Below are 20,170 nucleotides of genomic sequence, written 5' to 3'. Positions count from 1 at the left end.
GGGAGTCTATAGAAAACTCCGAATAAAGTGGCTGCTCCTGATGGCCTAAATAAGAAATTCACCAGTTTTAAAATGCCCCCACCCCCAGCCTCATTCCCATGTCCAAGCCTCCCTCTCGTCCCTGCCTCCTTGACCTGACACAATCTGTCCATCTTCTCTCCCACCTATCTGTCCCTTCCTTCCCACTGACCAATCCCCACCACTCCCTACCTGCACTCCCCTATCACCATCCCACCTACCTTAACCAACGCCACCCCTTCTCTCTATTTATTTGCCAGCTCCCTTTCCCTTCCCCATTTCTGAAGAAGGGTCCCAACATGAAACATCAACTTTTGTGCTTCTCTGTTGCTGTATGGTCTGCTGTGTTCTTCCAGTTCCATGATATGTTGTCTCTAAGTTTATGTAGAGTTGTGTAGGGATTTACTGTCTTAAATATTACCTCATTTGATAACTTCATCAAAGTCTCACACTAGTGTTGTTTCTATCTAGATGCTTGTTTTCTTAAACAATTTTTACCTGACTAACTTTTCTGTTAGAAGTGGATATGCTGTATTTACAAACACTATAAGAACTAAAACTAACAACTGGAAACATCATAATCTTAATTTCACAAATCTTTTGCAAAATATTAGTGTCAAATGTACAAAGTGAATTCAACTCATCTGATATCAGTCATCCTATAGCCATTTTCTAACCTTGATGACCTCCAAATCAATTAAGCACTGGCACCTGAACATAGATGATTGAGTTACTCAATAGCTTCTTGGGGGTTTACTACTGAAGAGGCTTTATATAAGGACTTGATGGTTATTAAATGATTGTTTGAATATCTTTCTACCCTTTAGTAAGTCAACTTTGGCTCTGCAATAATAGCATTTTTAAACTCATTAGAGAACAAGAATGTGTAAATATTAGCTTTGATGGTTTAATAAATGTTAGCTGTTTGTGTAGTGTTTCAATTGACTATATTGAGGACACAATTAGGATGATTCTGAAGATCATGCTGTTTCAACTGTTAGCTTCATGAATAAATGGTGCAGGAATGAAAGAAATGAAGGAAAGTTGTCCTTGGAATGTATTTCATAATCTTTTGAACTTTCTAAAATACTTTGTCAATGCATTACATTTGAAGTGTAGTCAAGGCTGTCATGAAGGAAACATTGCAACCAATTTGTACATAGCAAACTCTCTCAAAGCCTTGTAATACTGTCCCAGCTTAGTGATCAGTCATTGAGAGCTTGTCTTTTTTCCCCTTATGGGATTTGATTTTAAATCTTTCATGGCCTTGCCCTTTCTGTCTCTTTATCCTTGTCATGAGTCTTAGAGTTTTTCCAGATATCTTGCATGACCCTGATTTTAATCACTCTGCTGTTAGTTTGGCTACTTTGACTATAAAGTTTGGAATTTCTGTCTTTCTTTCCTCTTAAGATGCTGTTTAAACCCTACACTGTTCTAAGCTTTTGGTCACCTGCACTAATGTTTCTTGTGGCTTGGTGTCAAATGCTATTTGAGAGTATTCCTGTGAAGCACTTTGGGATATTTGAATACATTCAAGACACTATAAATGGAAGATGCAGTTTTGTTTAGAGTTGTTGTTCTGAAACTTTAACTCTCTTTTTCTCCACATGCTGCCAGGCCTGTTCAATATTGTCAGTGTATTGTTTTCATTTGGTTACTATTATTGTTTAGTAGTCAGTGCATAAAACAAAGAACTGTGGATGCTGGAAATCTCCAACAAAACAGTAATTGCTGGAGAAGCAATTTGTCTGAGATGGACAAGTTTGGTAAAGAAACTCTAGAACTTAGCCTGTACATCATTGACAATGAAAAGTGATATTGGTTATTGTCCCTTCAAATTCAAAAACTGAAAGATTTCTTAAATTAGCTCGAGCGAGATGATATTTAAGACATTCCCAAAATCCGTCATAAAACCTGTCAGGCATTGATTCATCAGACAGCGTTGACTTGTCGATGGTAAGTTGTAACAGGGGAACAAATGCAGAGGAAAGAAGGCGATATTCATGTTTGAAATGAACTACAGATCCCAGAATGCTAGTGTGCAGCAATGTTAATGTCCAGAGGAGCGTGCTGGGGCCGCGTCACATTCCCGCATCATTGCGTGTATTTTGTGGCAGTGGCAGCTTGAACAGAAACCCCTGAGCGTGGGCTTTAGGAGAGTGATCCACTCCCAAGAAGGGGTTGTGGTGGGGGTAAACAGTGTTCAGTCTGAGGATCCAAGAGGGACCCCAGAGATATTTCAAAGGTCAGACAATGCTTTCTCGAATCGTGAGCTGGAGTTTGCTGTTTCTGCGGATGTTATTTTGTCTGAGAATAGCAAATGTAGTTTCGATTGTGTTGCCATGAGGGGATCGAAAACGTTACAAAAGTAAGATTGCGGATGTTTCATTGCGAAATGTGCGTGGGAGAGAGAGTCGCACTCACTTCGATACCGGCTTGTGCCATATTGGGAGAGTTAGGACGCGTGATCCGTGTCAACTTCGGATATTCTATGAATTGTTTATAAAATGAATGGATGGGACGGTTGGCTGCTGAAACGCAGGATTGTGTAGATTGCGTATTGCAGTGATTTTTGTTTTGAAGGGAGTAAAGCATGCCTTGCAGTAAGCAAACTGACTTATTCGTTTGTTTTCTGAAATTTGTGGGGATTTGTGACCAATGAACGGTCTATGGGGATCTGTGACAAAAGAGATCAATCTTGTTTAATTATATAGATGCATTATGCAGCGACATATTTAGCTACGCAGTGCATCTTCAGTCGATTTTTGAACAAATATTGGCGACGGGGTGAGGAAATTTCAAACTATAATTTCCTCCTTTCAAACACAATACATCGTTGACTAACTGTCAACGCGTTGTATTCCTAGTATACCTTCAAAAAATCATTTGGGAGGAAAGGTTATATTAATACGTAGGCCGTGAATGTATTTATATCCCACTGTGGTAATTCATATTTAACATGATCCGCAATGACAAACGGTCCATAAAAGGATTTGGGCGCGGCTGTTTGCCTTGAGACCATTTTTTCCCCAACCCCAAAACACCTTCCCCCTTCTTTCTCTCTCCTCCTCCTCCCCCGCCTCTGACCGGCGGAATGAATCCTTTGCTTTTTCAGCGCTTTGCCCCAAAGCCGGACAGTCCGGCCTACCTAGAGCAGACTGTCTGGAAGGGGTGAGGCAGCCTCTCAGACCTTGACCAGCTGCTGCCACGTGACAGGCAGACAATTCCTTCAGACCAGGCATTTCCTGCAAAATCGGGATGAGGTCAGCTTCACCAAAACCAATTTTAGGCTCCTTGAGATTAAGCAGTGTGTGTGCGTGTGGTGTTCGTCACCAACCCGTCTTCGACCCAATTTAATCAATCCCACTCCGGTTTTCTTCTGAAACCTGGGATCTGCTCCCAGAGGTGTTGCGAGGCACTTCTAGTGTCCTACTTGATAGGTCGACAGATCTCGAGCGAGAAATGCTTACTTAAGCGCGGGGTGGGGTTTCGAATTTGAGGCCGAGCCCATACAGACGTTTAATAGGGGTAACTGGACAGGGTTAGGAGCAGGGTTGTGGTCCGATTTCTGCAGTTCAAAAACAATATCTTGTGTTCCTCATCAGGTTAGCTAACTCAGCACAAAACGGATTGAATTCACTACCTATCATGATGTGTTTAACACTGAATCTGTTGGTGGTTAGTTTATTTGGATTGGGGTTGCGCCATGACGAAGAATTTTAAATACTCAGTCCTGAACTACCTATATCTAGTATTTGTCTCATGAAGCAGCAACAATGTTGCACGTGTATGTTATACTTCACCTTATTTTAAAATACTTAGTTCTAAGTGTGTAATGAAAACAATATGCAATGCAATTTGAAGCGATAATGGGAACTGCAGATGCTGGAGAATCCAAGATAATAAAATGTGAGGCTGGATGAACACAGCAGGCCCAGCAGCATCTCAGGAGCACAAAAGCTGACGTTTCTGGCCTAGACCCTTTATCAGAGAACATTTTTTTTTGTTGACTACTGATATGGTTTGAGATTTTGTAAAAACAAAGAACTGTAGATAAGAAACAAAACAAATTGCTGGAACAAGCTCAGCAGGTCTTGCAGCACGTATGGAGAGAAGGCAGTGTTAGCGTTTCGGGGCTGGTAGCCTGTCCCCTCAGATGTTGCTAGACCAGTTGAGCTTTTCTAGAAATTTTTATATTCATGGATTGAGACTTTATTTGGTTGCAAGTGCAGTTCTTGAAATTTTGCACTCTTTTTTTCCTCTTTTTTTGAAGAACTCAAAACATTCATAGATTTCAAGAATGACAGCTGTGCTCCAATACCTTGTCTAAAATGTCCTTTATTTGCATAAGTATTGATATAATCAGGCTTGTATTCTGTCCTTGCCTGGTCTCTCCATGTGTACACTGGTGTTGAGGTGAAAAACCTAGATGTTTGTTACCTAACTCAAAAGCTGGGTGCAATCGGGTTTTTTGGGCTGTGGCTTTTAACATTCTTCCTTTGCGCCTAGTTTAGGGACAAAGTTGACAACATTTGCTTAAGACCACAATAGAAAACATCTTGATTTGTTTTGTTGTGACATAAGGGTTATAATGACCCAAAGATCATATGACTGATAATAATGGAACTTAATATCAGCCATAGATAAGTGTGGAGCTGGATGAATACAGCAGGCCAAGCACCATCTTAGGGGCACAAAAGCTGACGTTTTGGGCCTAGACCCTTCCTCAGAAAAGGTTCATCCAGTTTCACACTTTATCTTGGATTCTCCAGCATCTGCAGTTCCCATTATCTTTAATATCAGCCAACTTGGTGCAAACTAACCCAGAATCTTCTTGATCTGTGATAACTGGGGCTGTGACAAAAAATTGCAGATGCTGGAAATCAGATTGCTGAGATTTCCCAGCAGACCCGTGGAGGGGAAGCAGTTAATACTTCAGGTCCAGTGGCCTGCCTTTAGAACAACTCTACAGGAATGGCTTTGTGCATTTTACTTTAAGTACATTTATCATTTTTGAATTTTATAATGTCAATGTAGTTTAGTGGAAATTTTATACTCAATCCACTCAACAAAGAAGAACCCCATGGTAGGCTCATTCAGAAGGTCAGGAGGAATGGGATACAGGGGAACTTAGCTGCTTGGATACAGAATTGGCTGGCCAACAGAAGACAGCGAGTGGTAGTAGAAGGAAAATATTCTGCCTGGAAGTCAGTGGTGAGTGGAGTTCCACAGGGCTCTGTCCTTGGGCCTCTACTGTTTGTAATTTTTATTAATGACTTGGATGAGGGGATTGAAGGATGGGTCAGCAAGTTTGCAGACGACACAAAGGTCGGAGGTGTTGACAGTATAGAGGGCTGTTGCCGGCTGCAGCGGGACATTGACAGGATGCAGAGATGGGCTGAGAGGTGGCAGATGGAGTTCAACCTGGATAAATGTGAGGTGATGCATTTTGGAAGGTTGAATTTGAAAGCTGAGTACAGGATTAAGGATAGGATTCTTGGCAGTGTGGAGGAACAGAGGGATCTTGGTGTGCAGATACATAGATCCCTTAAAATGGCCACCCAAGTGGACAGTGTTGTTAAGAAAGCATAGGGTGTTTTGGCTTTCATTAACAGGGGGATTGAGTTTAAGAGTCGTGAGATCTTGTTGCAGCTCTATAAAGCTTTGGTTAGACTGCACTTGGAATACTGCGTCCAGTTCTGGTCCCCGTATTATAGGAAAGATGTGGATGCTTTGGAGAGGGTTCAGAGGAGGTTTACCAGGATGCTGCCTAGACTGGAGGGCTTATCTTATGAAGAGAGGTTGACTGAGCTTGGTCTCTTTTCATTGGAGAAAAGGAGGAGGAGAGGGGACCTAATTGAGGTATACAAGATAATGAGAGGCATAGATAGTCTCTGGCTATCAACTCTATTTCCCAGGGCAGAAATGGCTAGCACGAGGGGTCATAGTTTTAAGCTGGTTGGTGGAAAGTATAGAGGGGATGTCAGAGGCGGGTTCTTTACACAGTTGAGAGCATGGAATGCGTTGCCAGCAGCAGTTGTGGAAGCAAGGTCATTGGGGTCATTTAAGAGACTGCTGGACATGTATATGGTCACAGAAATTTGAGGGTGCACACATGAGGATCAATGGTCGGCACAACATTGTGGGCTGAAGGGCCTGTTCTGTACTGTTCTATGTTCTAACCCAAAACCCCCCCCACACAATGATCTCTACCTTTTTAAAGTTATTAGGAGAAAGCATATTTAAGTATACGATATTAGGGAGTGGGAAGAATTTGAGATAGGAGAGCAACAATAAAAGTACATAGGGGAAGAAGATTCCCCCTTTTCCTACCTGGTTCTCTTTTGACACTAGTGTAACCATGTGCATGTAGACCCCTATAGTCGTGACATCTAAAAAGTTGAGATACCGAAAATAAAAGAATTCTTACTATATCTAATCACTTATTTGTACAAAGCAGTACACGATAAATTAGCTAATTCTTGGAACTCTATTCCAAGGACAAAGAGGGAGTGCTTCTACCACTTGCACAGCAGAAGTTCAAGGAAAATATGCAACACTTTTGAGACCAGCTAGAAGTTGGCAGCAAAACCCACATTGCCACATCTTTAAAAGCTAATTTTAAAAATCACAGATAATTGAGGCAACAGAAACTTAATTACCTAACAAGTGCAAAAATCTCACTTTAGGATGTGTCCACTGTTCCGCTTCTTCCCTGCTTCTTCCCTCTGTCTTCCCTCAGTGGCCTCCCACCAAATCCTTACATACTTTAGCTCCTTTGAAATTGTGCTGCCCAAATTTAACTGTACCATTCAGCCATCATCCTCATAATCGCTGACTTGCGGTGTTTCCCAGTACAGAAGCATCTTGATATTAAAATGCTGATTATTAGTTTCAAATTTTTCCATGACTTCCTGCACTACCTCCTTCAATCCTATAATGATCAGCGATCTTTTTCTCCAATTCAGGCCAACTGTATGCATGTAAGACTTTTATCACTCCATTTGTGAAGGTGCTTTCAGCTACTTGGTTCCAAATTCACTCTTTCTTCATATTTCATAGCTTCTGTGAAGTGCTCATTGATACCAATCTTTTTGGTCATCTGTTTTAATACATCATTTGACTTTGAAGTTTTGATTAAAAATTGACAAATAAATCATATCATTGGCCTAGGCCTCAAATACAACTCAATCATTGTTGGATTCTTCAGTTTTTGAAGCAGAATTTCTATTTTAACATAACAGGTGAGTGCAGTCTTATTTATCAACCTACCTTAATGAAATGTTCATTTCTATGTTTGTAGTAAATAACTAGTTATGTGCAACTCCGTTCATTTCATTTTGTGATACTGGGAAATGGCCTCTTTAATCAATGGCTGAATTACAAATTTGACCTTGTCAGCCAGCTGAAAGGCACGCTAGACTAAGGGCATTTAACACCTCATGACAATACCAGCTCTTGTCATTTAGTTGTGTGATCTCCAACTTTTGCTTAGTCTGTAGAGAAGAGAAATGCCTTGCATGTCGCAAAAATATACAAAGGTGAAATATATATTCATAAGAGGTTAAAGTTTATTGATTGCATAAGTGAGGAATACAGTTGGAGGGTCATGTTGCTGGTGGTACTATTTTTATTCCACACCTACACATTGACAAGTAACTGTTTAAAGACTGGGGTCAGAGATAATGGGAACTGCAGATGCTGGAGATTCCAAGATAATAAAATGTGAGGCTGGATGAACACAGCAGGCCAAGCAGCATCTCAGGAGCACAAAAGGCCAAGCAGCATCTCAGGAGCACACTGATGAAGGGTCTAGGCCCGAAACGTCAGCTTTTGTGCTCCTGAGATGCTGCTTGGCCTGCTGTGTTCATCCAGCCTCACATTTTATTATACTGTTTAAAGACTGATTTTTCTTAAATATTTTTGCATTTTTGTTTACAGGACATAATGACCAGCACTAAAGTGTGTTTCTGTTTTTTTCCTCCACTAGTTTACTGATTAAACATAAAGTTAGTTGGCAGCTCTTGCTACAAAATTGACCATGCTCCAAATTGAATGAATTATGTGCTCCTGAGATGCTGCTTGGCCTGCTGTGTTCATCCAGCCTCACATTTTATTATCTTGGAATCTCCAGCATCTGCAGTCCCCATTATCTCTGAATTATTTTTAATGCAACTTTCTTTTTGTCACACTTGTTTCAGGTCTTTGAGGAGGCTGTGTTTTACTTCTAAAGCTTTTTGATTATATATTAAAATCTCAAACTGACTGTACACTAATAATTTACAAAATTTTAAGTTTTGATGAAACTTTGTTTGAAATTGGTTTATGAATAGTAGTGGATTCATCTTGCTGATTTTAAGATGTTTATAGAACACAGAACAGTACAGGCCCTTCGGCCCACGATGTTGTTGACCTATTATCCTACTAAATCTGTGTTAATTCATTTTTCCAGCTATTATTCCATATCAGTCAAACTGCTTCAAGTTACTAATTGAATATATCAAAGAATTAAATGCAGAAGAATCATAAAATATGCCAAATTGTTCAGGATCATGGCAAATTTTATATTTGCCAATGTTTGAATATTGAGGGGAAATAAATACTTCTCAACTGTCCAGTTTTAAGTGTGATTTGCTGAAAACAGTCAAGTGGCTGTTTCTAGATGCTTGTTCCTGTCTAGATAGGTTGTAGCCTGCAGTTGACATTTTTAGTTTTGTGTTCAAATTCACAACTGAAATGATAGCTATAATGTATGCTGTTTCTATTGATTCAGAATATTCAAAACTTGGTCTTCAACTCTGTAATGTTTAGTTTAGTTCTAGAAAGTGAGTTATTTAGACCAAGTCTTGCCTGTTAAGTTCCGAGCTGGTTAAGAATCCTGAAACTTTCTTCCTAATAATGTGGTTGTCTCTATTCCAAAATGGACTGCTGAGGTTCAAGAAGGCAGTTCGCAACCGCCTTCGCAGTGGCAGCTAGGGATGGGTTTTCCTCTAGATGCCATCATTCCAGGGCAAGTATATCCTTCCTTAGATGAAAATTGCATGCAGTACTCACCAATGCCCTAAATAATTGAAATAAGATACATTTATTCTTGTAGTCAAATCTCCTTGTTACAGAAATAACGCCACTTGACATGGAAGACCTTGTTGTTTTTCAGTTGTGATGTAAAGCACTATGGTTGTCAACCCGAAAAATGATAGGAACAGGTAGTTCAATAGCAGTTTTTACCTTAGTGCAGGTCTGGAATATTGATCTAAATTATTTGGTCATGTCTTGACCCGTTGCTAACCCCACAAATTTCTGAATGAGAGTCAGTTGTGCTATTAGAGGACCAAAGCTGGGATTTAATGCTGAACTGAAAGTTTGTATATACAGATGATATCATTGTTAGTTCATCAATCCTACAGGTTCCAATGGTGGATTCAATATGTTCTATAAACAATATCGATATTGATAAGTGACCAGTTATGGTAGGCATTCAAATGGCATTTAAATATCTGTAAAAGTATTTAGCAGATTAATTAAATCTATTCATAAGTAGGCGAGGAAGGGAAGTTGATTTATTTTCCCAGTGTTTCTGTTAAAGGCTGAGGCATCGAGTCATAGACAGCTATAGCATAGAAAAAGGCTGTTGGCCCATAAAGTCTGGGCCAGTCAAAAACAAGCATCTTAACTATTTTCAACCTTTAGTCCATATCCTTGTATGCCTTGGCATCTAAATACTACTTAAATGTTTGTGGTTCTGCCTCCACCATCCTCACAGGCAGTGAGTTCCAAATTCCCACCAATCACAGTGAAAAATTCACTCCTTTCCCTCTAAACCTCCGGCCCCTTAACTTTAAATTTATGCCCCAGTCATTGACCTTTCCACCAGGGGAAAGGTACCTTCCTGTCCACCTTTATCTATGACACTCCATTTTAAACATCTCAATCAAGGTCCCATATTTTAAAAAAAACTGCGAAAATCAAGATCTCATTATGTTTGCGTGGGGAGTGGAGAGACGGAGAGAATAATATTGATATATAATTCACTAACTAATGGGAGGCACTGTTGTGATAAATGGCCCTAAGCTAATGCTCCAAGGGCATGGGTTTACTGGTTCCTTGGATACAGAATTCCAACAATCCCCAATTAGAAACTTTTCCTCATTTTAATCCTAAATGGCCAGCACTTATTCTGATCCTAGCTCTATAATGTCAGGGAAATATTTACCCTTTAAAGACCCTTAAGAATTTTGTAATTAGAACGTTCCTGTCACCTGTAATCTTTCTTCATAGTGCAATCTCATCATCTCCGGAAGCAATTTAATGAACTTTCATTGTCCTTCCTTCTTTAGGTAAGGAAACCAAAAGCACTCCAGTAGTTTTATGGCACCTATTCAGTAAAACCACTTGTACTCTGAATTTTTTTAAATAAAGACAAACATACTATTTGCTATTCTAATTACTTGCTGTACCAGCATGATAACTTATGCATTGAAAGTTATGTATCCAGTTCTGTTACTGGAAATAGCTGAGGAGCCAGTGTTGAATGTCGCAGTATGCCATTGTGATTTACTGCCAATACAAAAAATGGCTCCCTTATTCCTACTGCTTACTGCCTAATAACCAACTCCCAATCCATGCTACTGCATAGCCCCAAATCTGCGAGCCTTAATTTGGTGTAACCTTTTGTATAGTAACTTATCAATTTTTTTGACAATCCAAATATTCGAGCTTTGGTTCCCCCCACCCTGCCAAATACAACATGGAAAACTCATTAGATTTGTTGAGTGTGATTTCCCCATCATAATTCCATTTACTATGTTCAAAGAAATTATTTTCTGAGACCTGTTACTAATTTCATGATAAATTCTGACTTGTAGTTTCTTGTTTCCTCATGCATCTTTCTTGAATAAAAATAATAAGTTTGAAACCTTCCATTTTGAGGAGATCATTTTAAAATCAATGTGTCCACTATTTATATAGACTACTTTCCCATGATAGCAAAAATTGTTTGTCCCTAATGCTCCAATCGTGGCTCAGGTGACAGTATGGATATTAATAACTGCGAGGTTCTGTGTTTAATTTGAATCATCAAACTCTGAGAAGGACCTTGTTCCTCGTTCCATTTGTGGTTGGGTCCTCCATAACCGCAATAAGATGGATCCTCCTCCTTCAGAACTGGACCCTGTCAGAAGAAGACTCTCATCTTGTAATGTTGTCTCTGCTAGAAGCTAGATTGCTGCGTCTCTCCAACAATATTTTGTTCAGTTTTTCTTTCAGGTTCCAGAATCGGCAGTTCTTTAAGCCTGGTAAACGGCAGACATAGTTATTGTCATCAGTCCTTCAGAATATGGATGACATCTGTCGAGCTTCATTACTTGTGTAGCCATGAGTTTTGGGTGCTGATCATGAGAGTTGCCCTAAGGAAGGGAGGTGCATGAGCCGGGGTTCTATTCTCTGCTTCAGTTTTTGTTGCTTCTCTGTGTTAAAGTTTTGCAGTCAGTTTCTGACTTACCACTTGTTGCATGAAACACCACCACGTGGTTCAAGTTGTGGAAAATTTTTCCCATGTACTGAATCAATTTGCCTGATTTTTCACAGGCCCATCAATATTCTTAAACTGTTTTCTCTGACCTCTATTAGATCAAGTACTATGCTTAAGTTCATGGACAGGACAGATCACACAATTATTGGAACTCATAATTGCAGGTGCAGAGAGCAGTATCTCTCCAATTGTACTATGTCCTACCATTACCACGTTTCTCACTCCCAACTTGTGTGGCCTCCTGTTCCAGTGTCATGAGCAGTTTGCAGTTGCAGATGCAACAAGAACTGTGTCCAAGATCCCTCCGGCACAGCACCTGATCTATTCACCTATCTGGTTCACAGCCATAAACTCCTGTATCTGAGCAATACCTTACCTGAATCCAACTGCTTACCCCAAGGAGTGTGACTTGCCTCCTAGGTGTGTCTAGAATAATTTCCCCTTTGCCCATGTATCCCTGACCCAATGAGCTACAGCTTGGACTCCAGCACAACAACACTGAAGTTCTTTGAGATGTGAACCCTTGCTGCAGATGTTGTTGACCAGGATTCTGACACCGTTTACAAGGTCTCCAATTTTGCAGTCTTGATGCACCATTGACATAGTCTTCCCTGTCTAACTTTGCTTCACATATAAAATTAAGTAAAGTTTGTTTCAGCAATTTAGGTCTCTTTCAGTCTATTGCTCAACAAAGTCAAGTTACATATCAATTAAATAATTTACCTGTAAACTTAATTCATCTGCTGCTCCTTGTGTTGTGATGTCACTTAATTTTCTCTTTCTCCTGTACTATTCACAGTACCTCAGCCTTTTCAGTCCCTTTGCTCCCTTTTTAAAAGATAACCCTTGATTTAAGATTGAACTGAAGGACCTTCACCTATTTGGTTCAATCCTGCGACTATCTATAGCATATGAAATGTGCAACATTATGGTATGCAAACTTTAAAAATGAATGACCCCACTGGTGATAGTGACCACATTGTATGATGCATTTAAAATCAAGGATATTTCATCTGGTGATAGAAGGGCACGACAGTGCTCCCTCTTCTGAAATTCAGGCAAATGGGAGAAAGAAGAAAGTGAACGTGTTTGTTTCAAATTTTGGTTTTCTTGTCTTAACTATTCAGAGCCTTTAACAGGCATCATTATCTGCTGGACTAATTACAGAAGTATGGTGTTGGTTTCACAGTGGCACTGATAACTGTCAGATAATTTGTCAGCATTCAATGTTTACATCACATATGAAGAATGGCCACTTGGATGTACTGTGAACAGACTGCCAATTCTCTCATTTGGCAGGAATCTGCTGTGTGAAACTGATCTTGTGACTTGCTCTAAGGATGGTGTCTATTTTGCCTTTTCATTACAGGCCTTTTATTGGCTTAACTGCTTTCAAGTTAAAAGATGTTGAGTGTATTTAAAGGTCTTCACTTTGTGACCAAAGACTCTGGTGGCCTGGCTGCCTCCTGCTTTTCTGAAAATCTTTGTCATCATGTTGCAAGTGGCTTTGTATATCTTCCTCATCTTTCTTTCTACTAAGAAAATTGCTTTACTGTAAAATTTTCTTTTGTTGGAAGCAAGCACAACATCAGCACTGTCTCTTTGAGATCATATCTAATTCGAATGCACCATTTAAAAACATCACCTATTCTTAATCTTATGAATCATAATTCTGTTTCACAATAAAAACACCATTCACTCCCATTAACAAAGTGAAGACCCAATTAACCATTTGGCAGAATTCCTTGAACTGCAATCATTTGCAAAATGATAATAACATGCCACGCCCAGCAGAACTTTGTAGGTTCATTATGTGATGAGCAAAGTTTGCTTAATTCCAACCTAATTCTTTTTCTCTGCATAATTATGATAGATTCAGTCAAGAGTGTTACCTGCAGTTCAGCAAATATTCTTGTCAGGATTTTTCTAAAACAAAAATACTAATTATTCAGAAATACTTCTGTTTGTGGAGTTTTGGAAATTGACAAGAAGCCAAATATTTGCTGCTTAAAATCACTATTGCAGAGTTCTGCAATAATGTTAAGATTTGGTAAATGTGTAACATCAACCTATACAAATTGGGCAGGTCAAAAACATTTAATCCCTGGTCTGTGGTGACACAATAAGGTACTTTAGTTATCCGAACTGTCTCCATCATCGAGATCTACAGCACCCAAAAAAAGCTCGTTGTTTTCGACCAGTGCTGATACAACTGCCTGACTAGTAAGTTGAACCACTGTCAAAGATTTCTGCTCTGATCACCTTTTTCAAAGCTTGCATCTGCCGAAAGATAAGGACAAGAATTTGATGGTGCTAGTGATTAAATAGCCTTCAGCCCTTCTCCACACGCATTTATGAAATTTGGCATGCAGCTGTACCACATTAAAAGTCAGAACTTTCAACAAAGGAATTGGAAGAGAATTTATCATCTCTCATGTATCAAAACTCTATATTGTTTGAGGTTCTGTGACCTCAATTTCAGCACAGCTCTCGGTGCCAGAGACCCGGGTTCAATTCCAACCTTGGGCAACTGTCTGTGTGGAGTTTGCACATTTTCCCTGTGGGTGCGTGGGTTTCCTCAGGGTGCTCAGGTCTCCTCCCATGGTCCAAAGATGTGCAGGCTAGGTGGATTGGCCATGCTAAATTGCCCATAATGTTTAGGGGCGTGTATATTAGGTGGGTTATGTGGGATGTGTCTGGGTGGGATGCTGTTGAATGTCAGTGCAGGTAACACTCTTGGCTGAATCTATCATTATTATGCAGAGAAAAATAATTAGGTTGGAATTAAGCAAACTTTGCTCATCATGTAATGAACCTACAAAGTTCTGGGCGTGGCATGTTATCATTTTGCAAATGATTTGTTGGGCCGAAGGGCCTGTTTCCACACTGTAGGGATTCTATGGTTCTGTTGTACTTCAATTACTTATGTTGTACTATTTTGTGTGAACTGTTTCATTTAATGGGTAAGACCATGGGTGATCTACTAATATATTGTCCTAGAAATCTCTATCAACTATTGAGAAATAATCCAGTTGAGGAGGAAGAGATTTAGGTGATGATTGTAATTCACATTTGCACATGTTGACAGCTGTGCAGTCTTTTCTGGATCACTGTTTGATTTGTACATGGAGTTTAATAAGTAAAATTAAGGTGCACAGGGTTGAGGGAGAATATACCAGTATGGATTGAGATTGGCTAACTGACCGAAAGAGCAGTGCCAATAAGTGGAACAGTCTAGATGGTAGACTTTTACCTATGATGTGCCACAATGATTGGTGCTTAGTCCACAGCAAATCTAATCTATAGTAATTCTCAGCAGTTTTTGTGGCACAGTAGTAGTGTTGCTACCTTAGAGCCAGGAGGCCCATGTTCAAGTTCTACCTCCTTTTGGGAGTGTGTAATAACATCACTGAATAGGTTGATTATAGAATGTTAGACTGGACATGGGGATGAATTGTAATAATATTTCCAAATTTGCTGCTGATCTCATTGATTTTAGAATACAAATTGTAAGGGTGGAAGACAGCTTCAAGAGGACTAAGTTGATCTCTAGAATATGGTAGTTCAAGTATGATGTGAATAAGTAAGGGAGCTTTCACTTAGGGGAAAATAGAATTTTATTTGCATGAGTGATCAGGAAGTGTGGGTGTCCAAAGGGAGCTAGGCATCTTTGTTCATCAGTCATTGAAAGCTAGCATTCTGCTACAGCAAATAATTAGGAATATTGTAATCCTAGCTAATGTTATCATTGGTCAGTCAAATCCCAGAATGAAATCTGGCTTGATGGACCAATTTCTATTTTTAACATGGCAATGTTTCACCACAAGATGAGCCCAGATCTGCAGCCATATGTTTAACAATGAAACAGAAGTGTACAACACAAGAAAACTACAAGTAAAACAAATCAAGCTATCTGCAATCCGCAGTTTGAAATATTTAAAAAAAACCGCTAAATGAAGTCCTGTCTACTTTAAAACAGTATGACTTCAGAGTCAAAATCCAGAAAATGTTCATTCTTTGTCACTGCTTATTTTCAGCAACTTTTCTGGTTTTGTGGGCCACAAAGCCTTTTCCTTTGATTCACACAACTAAGATCTCAGACTTTGCATTGCTTGTTCAAAGCTGAGGGATTCAAACACTCCTGGTCTGCAGTTTTACAGAAACTGAAATCCTTGTATTCCAAAAATTGAACAAACTCATTTTCCTAGCAGAAACTATTTTTACATCTCACTTCAATCTGAGTTGAACTGAATTCAGGAGCTTTTAACTAAAATTATTTTAAAACTCCTAGCTTCTGCTAAGCTAATGGCTTATTTTCTTTTCCTCCTTTTTGTAAAACACTCCAATATGAATAAATTCTCATTAACAGACCAGGAAGTCACCACAAAAAGGCAAGTGGTGACTTGGCTTTCACAACAGGATTTGGGTACAGGAATAAAGACTTCTTGCTGAATTGTATATAAGTCATGATGAGACATCATCTGGAGTATTGGGAACAGTTTCAGTCCCCTTATTTGAGAAAGGGTCTACTTATCATACAGTGAGTTGTACAGAGGTTGACACTAATCCCAGGGATAGAAGAATTATCTTGAGTTGAGAATGGGTCTGTATTCCCTACAGTTTGAAGGAATGAGGGCTGACCTCATTGAAACACTCTTCTTGCAGGGCTGGATAAGACATTTCTTTGACTGGTGAGCCAGAAGCCAAGGGACATAATCTCAGGATCGACAATAGGTCATTTAAAGCAGATGAAGATGGATTTCTTCAGTGAGGGTGTTGAATGTTTAGAATTTTCTACCCCAGAGGGCCATAAGTTTAAATAATTGAAAAAATTCATGTCAGAAATTGAGAGATTACAGGAGATTGAGTTTAAATGATTACAGAGATTGTGTGGGAACATGGTGTTGCGGCAGATGTTTGGCTGCAATCCTACCTTTTCTTAAACCTAGGTTTCTAATCAGCCTGTTCAGAAATGTTGTTACACACCTCTGTAACAGGTGGGACTTAACCTGGACTTCTTGGTCTAGGGCTAGGGACTCTGCCTCTGAACCATAAGAACCCTGGCTACAATCTTATTGAATGACAAGCAGGCTTAATGGTCTGAATGACCTACTCTGCTAATGACTGATGTGCACTGTTAGCCCACCATTCTGTAATCACTCACCCTTGTCGATTTATTTTAAATCTCTCCTTCCTTCTTGCCACCTCCCATCCCCATGTTTCTTTCCTTTCACAAACCCACACCAACTGATTAGTTATCCTGCTGATCTCCATTACCATTTTAATGTTGGTTGTGAGTTGGTAGTTGCTAAATACAAGGAGCTGATCAGTCATATAATTAGTGTCATCCCCTTTTGAGATTGAACATGTGTATCTGTTTGGTCTCTCGCCCAAAGAAAATAAATTGTTGTTTCTGTCTCTGATTTGTTTAATTGACCTTAACTGGGATTTAGCACAATTGGCACTGGTTTTCCTGGATGAGTTAGTTAATTTCCTGTGGGCCCTGCTCCTATCAGGCTGGAAAGTATGTGTTTCTGCTTCAATTAAAAGGTAAAGTCACCAGAGTCCTACTGGACTGTAAGGTTTCTTTCTCATTCAAGAAGCAACTGGTTCTGGTTTAACCTGAGAGTCACCCTGCCTCTGGTGAGGAGAGTCTTTCATGGTACCCACAGCTGGTGCAGAAATTGAACCCATGCTGTTTGCGTTACATTGCATTGCAAACCAGCTGGCCAGACAACTAATGTTGATTGAAGATAGAACTAAACCCTTCTGCTTATTTTTAAGTAATCTGCTGTGATTCACTGTCTGGGTGTCTATGACAATGATGCACGTATGTGAGATACTAGAGGGCAGCTAGGGTTCTTGTGAGATTGGACCTGAGCTGTTTATCTGTTAATTTTGGTATGAATATATTATATATACCAAGGGTATAATTCTCCCCGTTCTGTGATGATACCCCTGAAGTATGTAACCAGTTTGCTTTTTTGATAGCGAAATAAATATAACAAGGGCTGTCGAGTGCCAAAAAATAAAAGAATGTGGAAAACTTGCACGGTCCTCCTGTTTCTTGTTTTACCCCGAAGATAAGGTCAGTAAGATGATCCCGAAAGCCATGCATATTTTAGTGATATTTCCTCATCAGGACAGAATTTATTCCTTTAGGCAAGGCTATTAATTCATTCTGGTGTCTTGTGTTTTCTCAATGTTTATTTTGTCTTATTTGCTCGAGCATCATTGTAAAGCTAACAAACAATGCTAAAATCGCATGCAAAATTGCACACAATTCCCTGATGATACTCCAGTCAGTAATACCATAACTCGAGGATAAAGTTTAATCAACTTTTTCTTGCTGAATTTCATGATCATCAATCATTTTGAGAGATCAGGTAACCTCCATGTTCAAAATTATTTGGGCAAGACACTTGCGCCTGTTTCCAACTGGTGAACCCATCCTTCTCAGAATGTGCATGTGTCAACAGTAGGAAGTGCTGTGTTGGGATCATCTGTGATATGCATCTGTGCCCATCAGTGGCAAACTGATTGGCATTTGCTGTCACAGCTTGCAAACACACACGTCATGTAATGTACAGGAGAACAGTTCAAGTTGAGGGAATAAAGGGGAAGGAAATATGATGTGGAGAAAGGAAGATAAAACCTTTTATTTAAAGGAAGGTAATTAATGCAGTTCTCCCTTTCAACAGAATAGAATCAGAAAATGGTTATAGTGCAGAGGTAGCCATTTGATCAATTGCACCCATGCCAGCTCTTTGTAAGAGCCATTTAGCTTAGACTGACATTCCTCTCCTTTCTCCATAGCCATAGGACAATGTTTATCCAATTCTGTTTTCAAAGCCACAGTTGAATTTGTCTCTAACATACTATCATTTAGTGTATTTCCTTGTCGAATAAGAATTTGATGCAGAAGTAGACCCTTTCAGCCTGTTCTGTTAAACGTTAAGATCTTGGCTGATCTAATTACTACAGAATACCACCTAGTCCCAAAAATGTTTTGCTTCCCCATTCCTTATCAAGAATCTACCTACTTCTGCCTTAACCACCTTCTGGGACTCACTGGCACCACCTTTTGAATCCATCATGAGGAAAAAAGTATACTTAATGGGGCAAACCTTTGTTAAAAATGACCTCCAGTTCTAAATTCTACTACACCGAGAAGCATCTTTTCCACAGGCATCCTATAAGATCCTGCAGGATCTTGCATTTCAATCAAATCAGCTCTTGCTCTTCTAATCTCCAGTGGATACAAGACTAGCCTGTCTGAGCTAACCCAGGGATTCATCTCTCAAACCTTTGCTGAATTACTTCTACTGTATTTATAATTGTGCTTAAATTAAACTAATATTATGCACAGTACTCCAGAAGTGGTTTCACTGATGTCCTGTATAACTGAAGCATAATGTCCTTACTCTTGGTGCTCAATTTCTCTTGCAGTAAATAATAACATTGTTAGCATTCCCAATTAGACAGATACATGGATAGAGAGATAATGGGAACTGCAGATGCTGGAGAATCCAAGATAACAAAGTTTGGAGCTAGTTGAACACAGCAGGCCAAGCAGCATCTTAGGAGCACAAAAGTTGACGTTTTGGGCCTAGACCCTTCAATCAGAAAAGATACATGGATAGGATAGGTATGGAGGGATATGGACCAGACAAGGGTAACGAGTTTTAAGATTTGTAGCTCAGGTTGAGGTTCTGGATGTGAGTTTGCTCCAGCTCAGCGAGCAAACTCACATCCAGAAACAAGGGTAAGTAGTTTAATGTGAAAACTGGGCAGCATAGGCAAGTTGGGCCAGAGGGCCTGTTTCCATGCTATAAACCTCTGTGATTATAATTACTTTGTATCAACTCTTCGCAATTTATACACTAGGACAGCCAGGTCCCTCTGCACCTGAGGTCTACAGTCTCTTACCAAGTAATAGTATACTGCTGCTTCTTCCGGCCAAAGTAGCCAATTTAACATTTTCTCACATTGTGCTCAATTTGCTATGTCCTTGCCAACTCAGTTAACCTATCAATGTTGTTTTATAGCCTCCTATGTTTTCTTGCTTTCCTACCTCAGTTTGTGTCATTAGCAGTTACAGCAACTCGAGTCAGTGTTTGCCAGTCACTTAAACATGTTCCCTCTGATACTTGACTTATCCATCAATAGTTGCAGTTTCTCTTCATTTACCCTCTGTAGACCCTCCTGATTTTTGAACGATTCTATCAAATCTCCTTCTGACTTTCTCAGTTTCCACTCTCTTCAAGCAATCTAGGTGACTGAAGTCTTTATCTTTAGAAAGCCTTTACAAGAATGATCCTACACCTTCTTTAATGACTTCATATACTTCCTAAAGTATGGTGCTCAGAACATTGCGTTTAATCCATGTGAGACTGAACCAGTGTTTTACAAATATTCATTATAACTTTCTTGTATTTGTACTCTGTATATAAAGACTATAGTCCCATATGGATGTTATACATTTTCTAATCAACCTGTTATGACACATCTCTGGAGCAGGTGGGATTTGAACCTAGGCCTCCTGGGCCAGAGGTAGGGTCAAACAATTGAAGCACACTGAATGGAATTATTGTCATCTTTGAGAAGTGTGATAATTTTAAC

At 39.6% G+C, this 20,170-nt stretch overlaps 1 protein-coding gene across 8 annotated transcripts in view; it reads left to right on the top strand.

Moving 5' to 3' along the window:
- Window positions 1-20,170, top strand: part of ctif (CBP80/20-dependent translation initiation factor) — a 357,703-nt gene that overhangs the window by 60,373 nt on the left and 277,160 nt on the right. Inside the window, exon 1 of one of the 8 annotated variants that reach the window (XM_059649775.1) lies at window positions 2,120-2,263. The exons of 6 other annotated variants lie outside the window; for them this stretch is intronic. The gene's annotated coding sequence lies outside the window, so the exon portion shown is untranslated. One more of the 8 variants, XM_059649782.1, reaches the window with a different exon arrangement.

This window comes from Stegostoma tigrinum, chromosome 1 (genome assembly GCF_030684315.1).
Source record: "Stegostoma tigrinum isolate sSteTig4 chromosome 1, sSteTig4.hap1, whole genome shotgun sequence".
NCBI lineage: Eukaryota > Metazoa > Chordata > Chondrichthyes > Orectolobiformes > Stegostomatidae > Stegostoma > Stegostoma tigrinum.
Note: the sequence above shows the minus strand (reverse complement) of the source record. Positions and strands in the feature narration are given on the sequence as shown.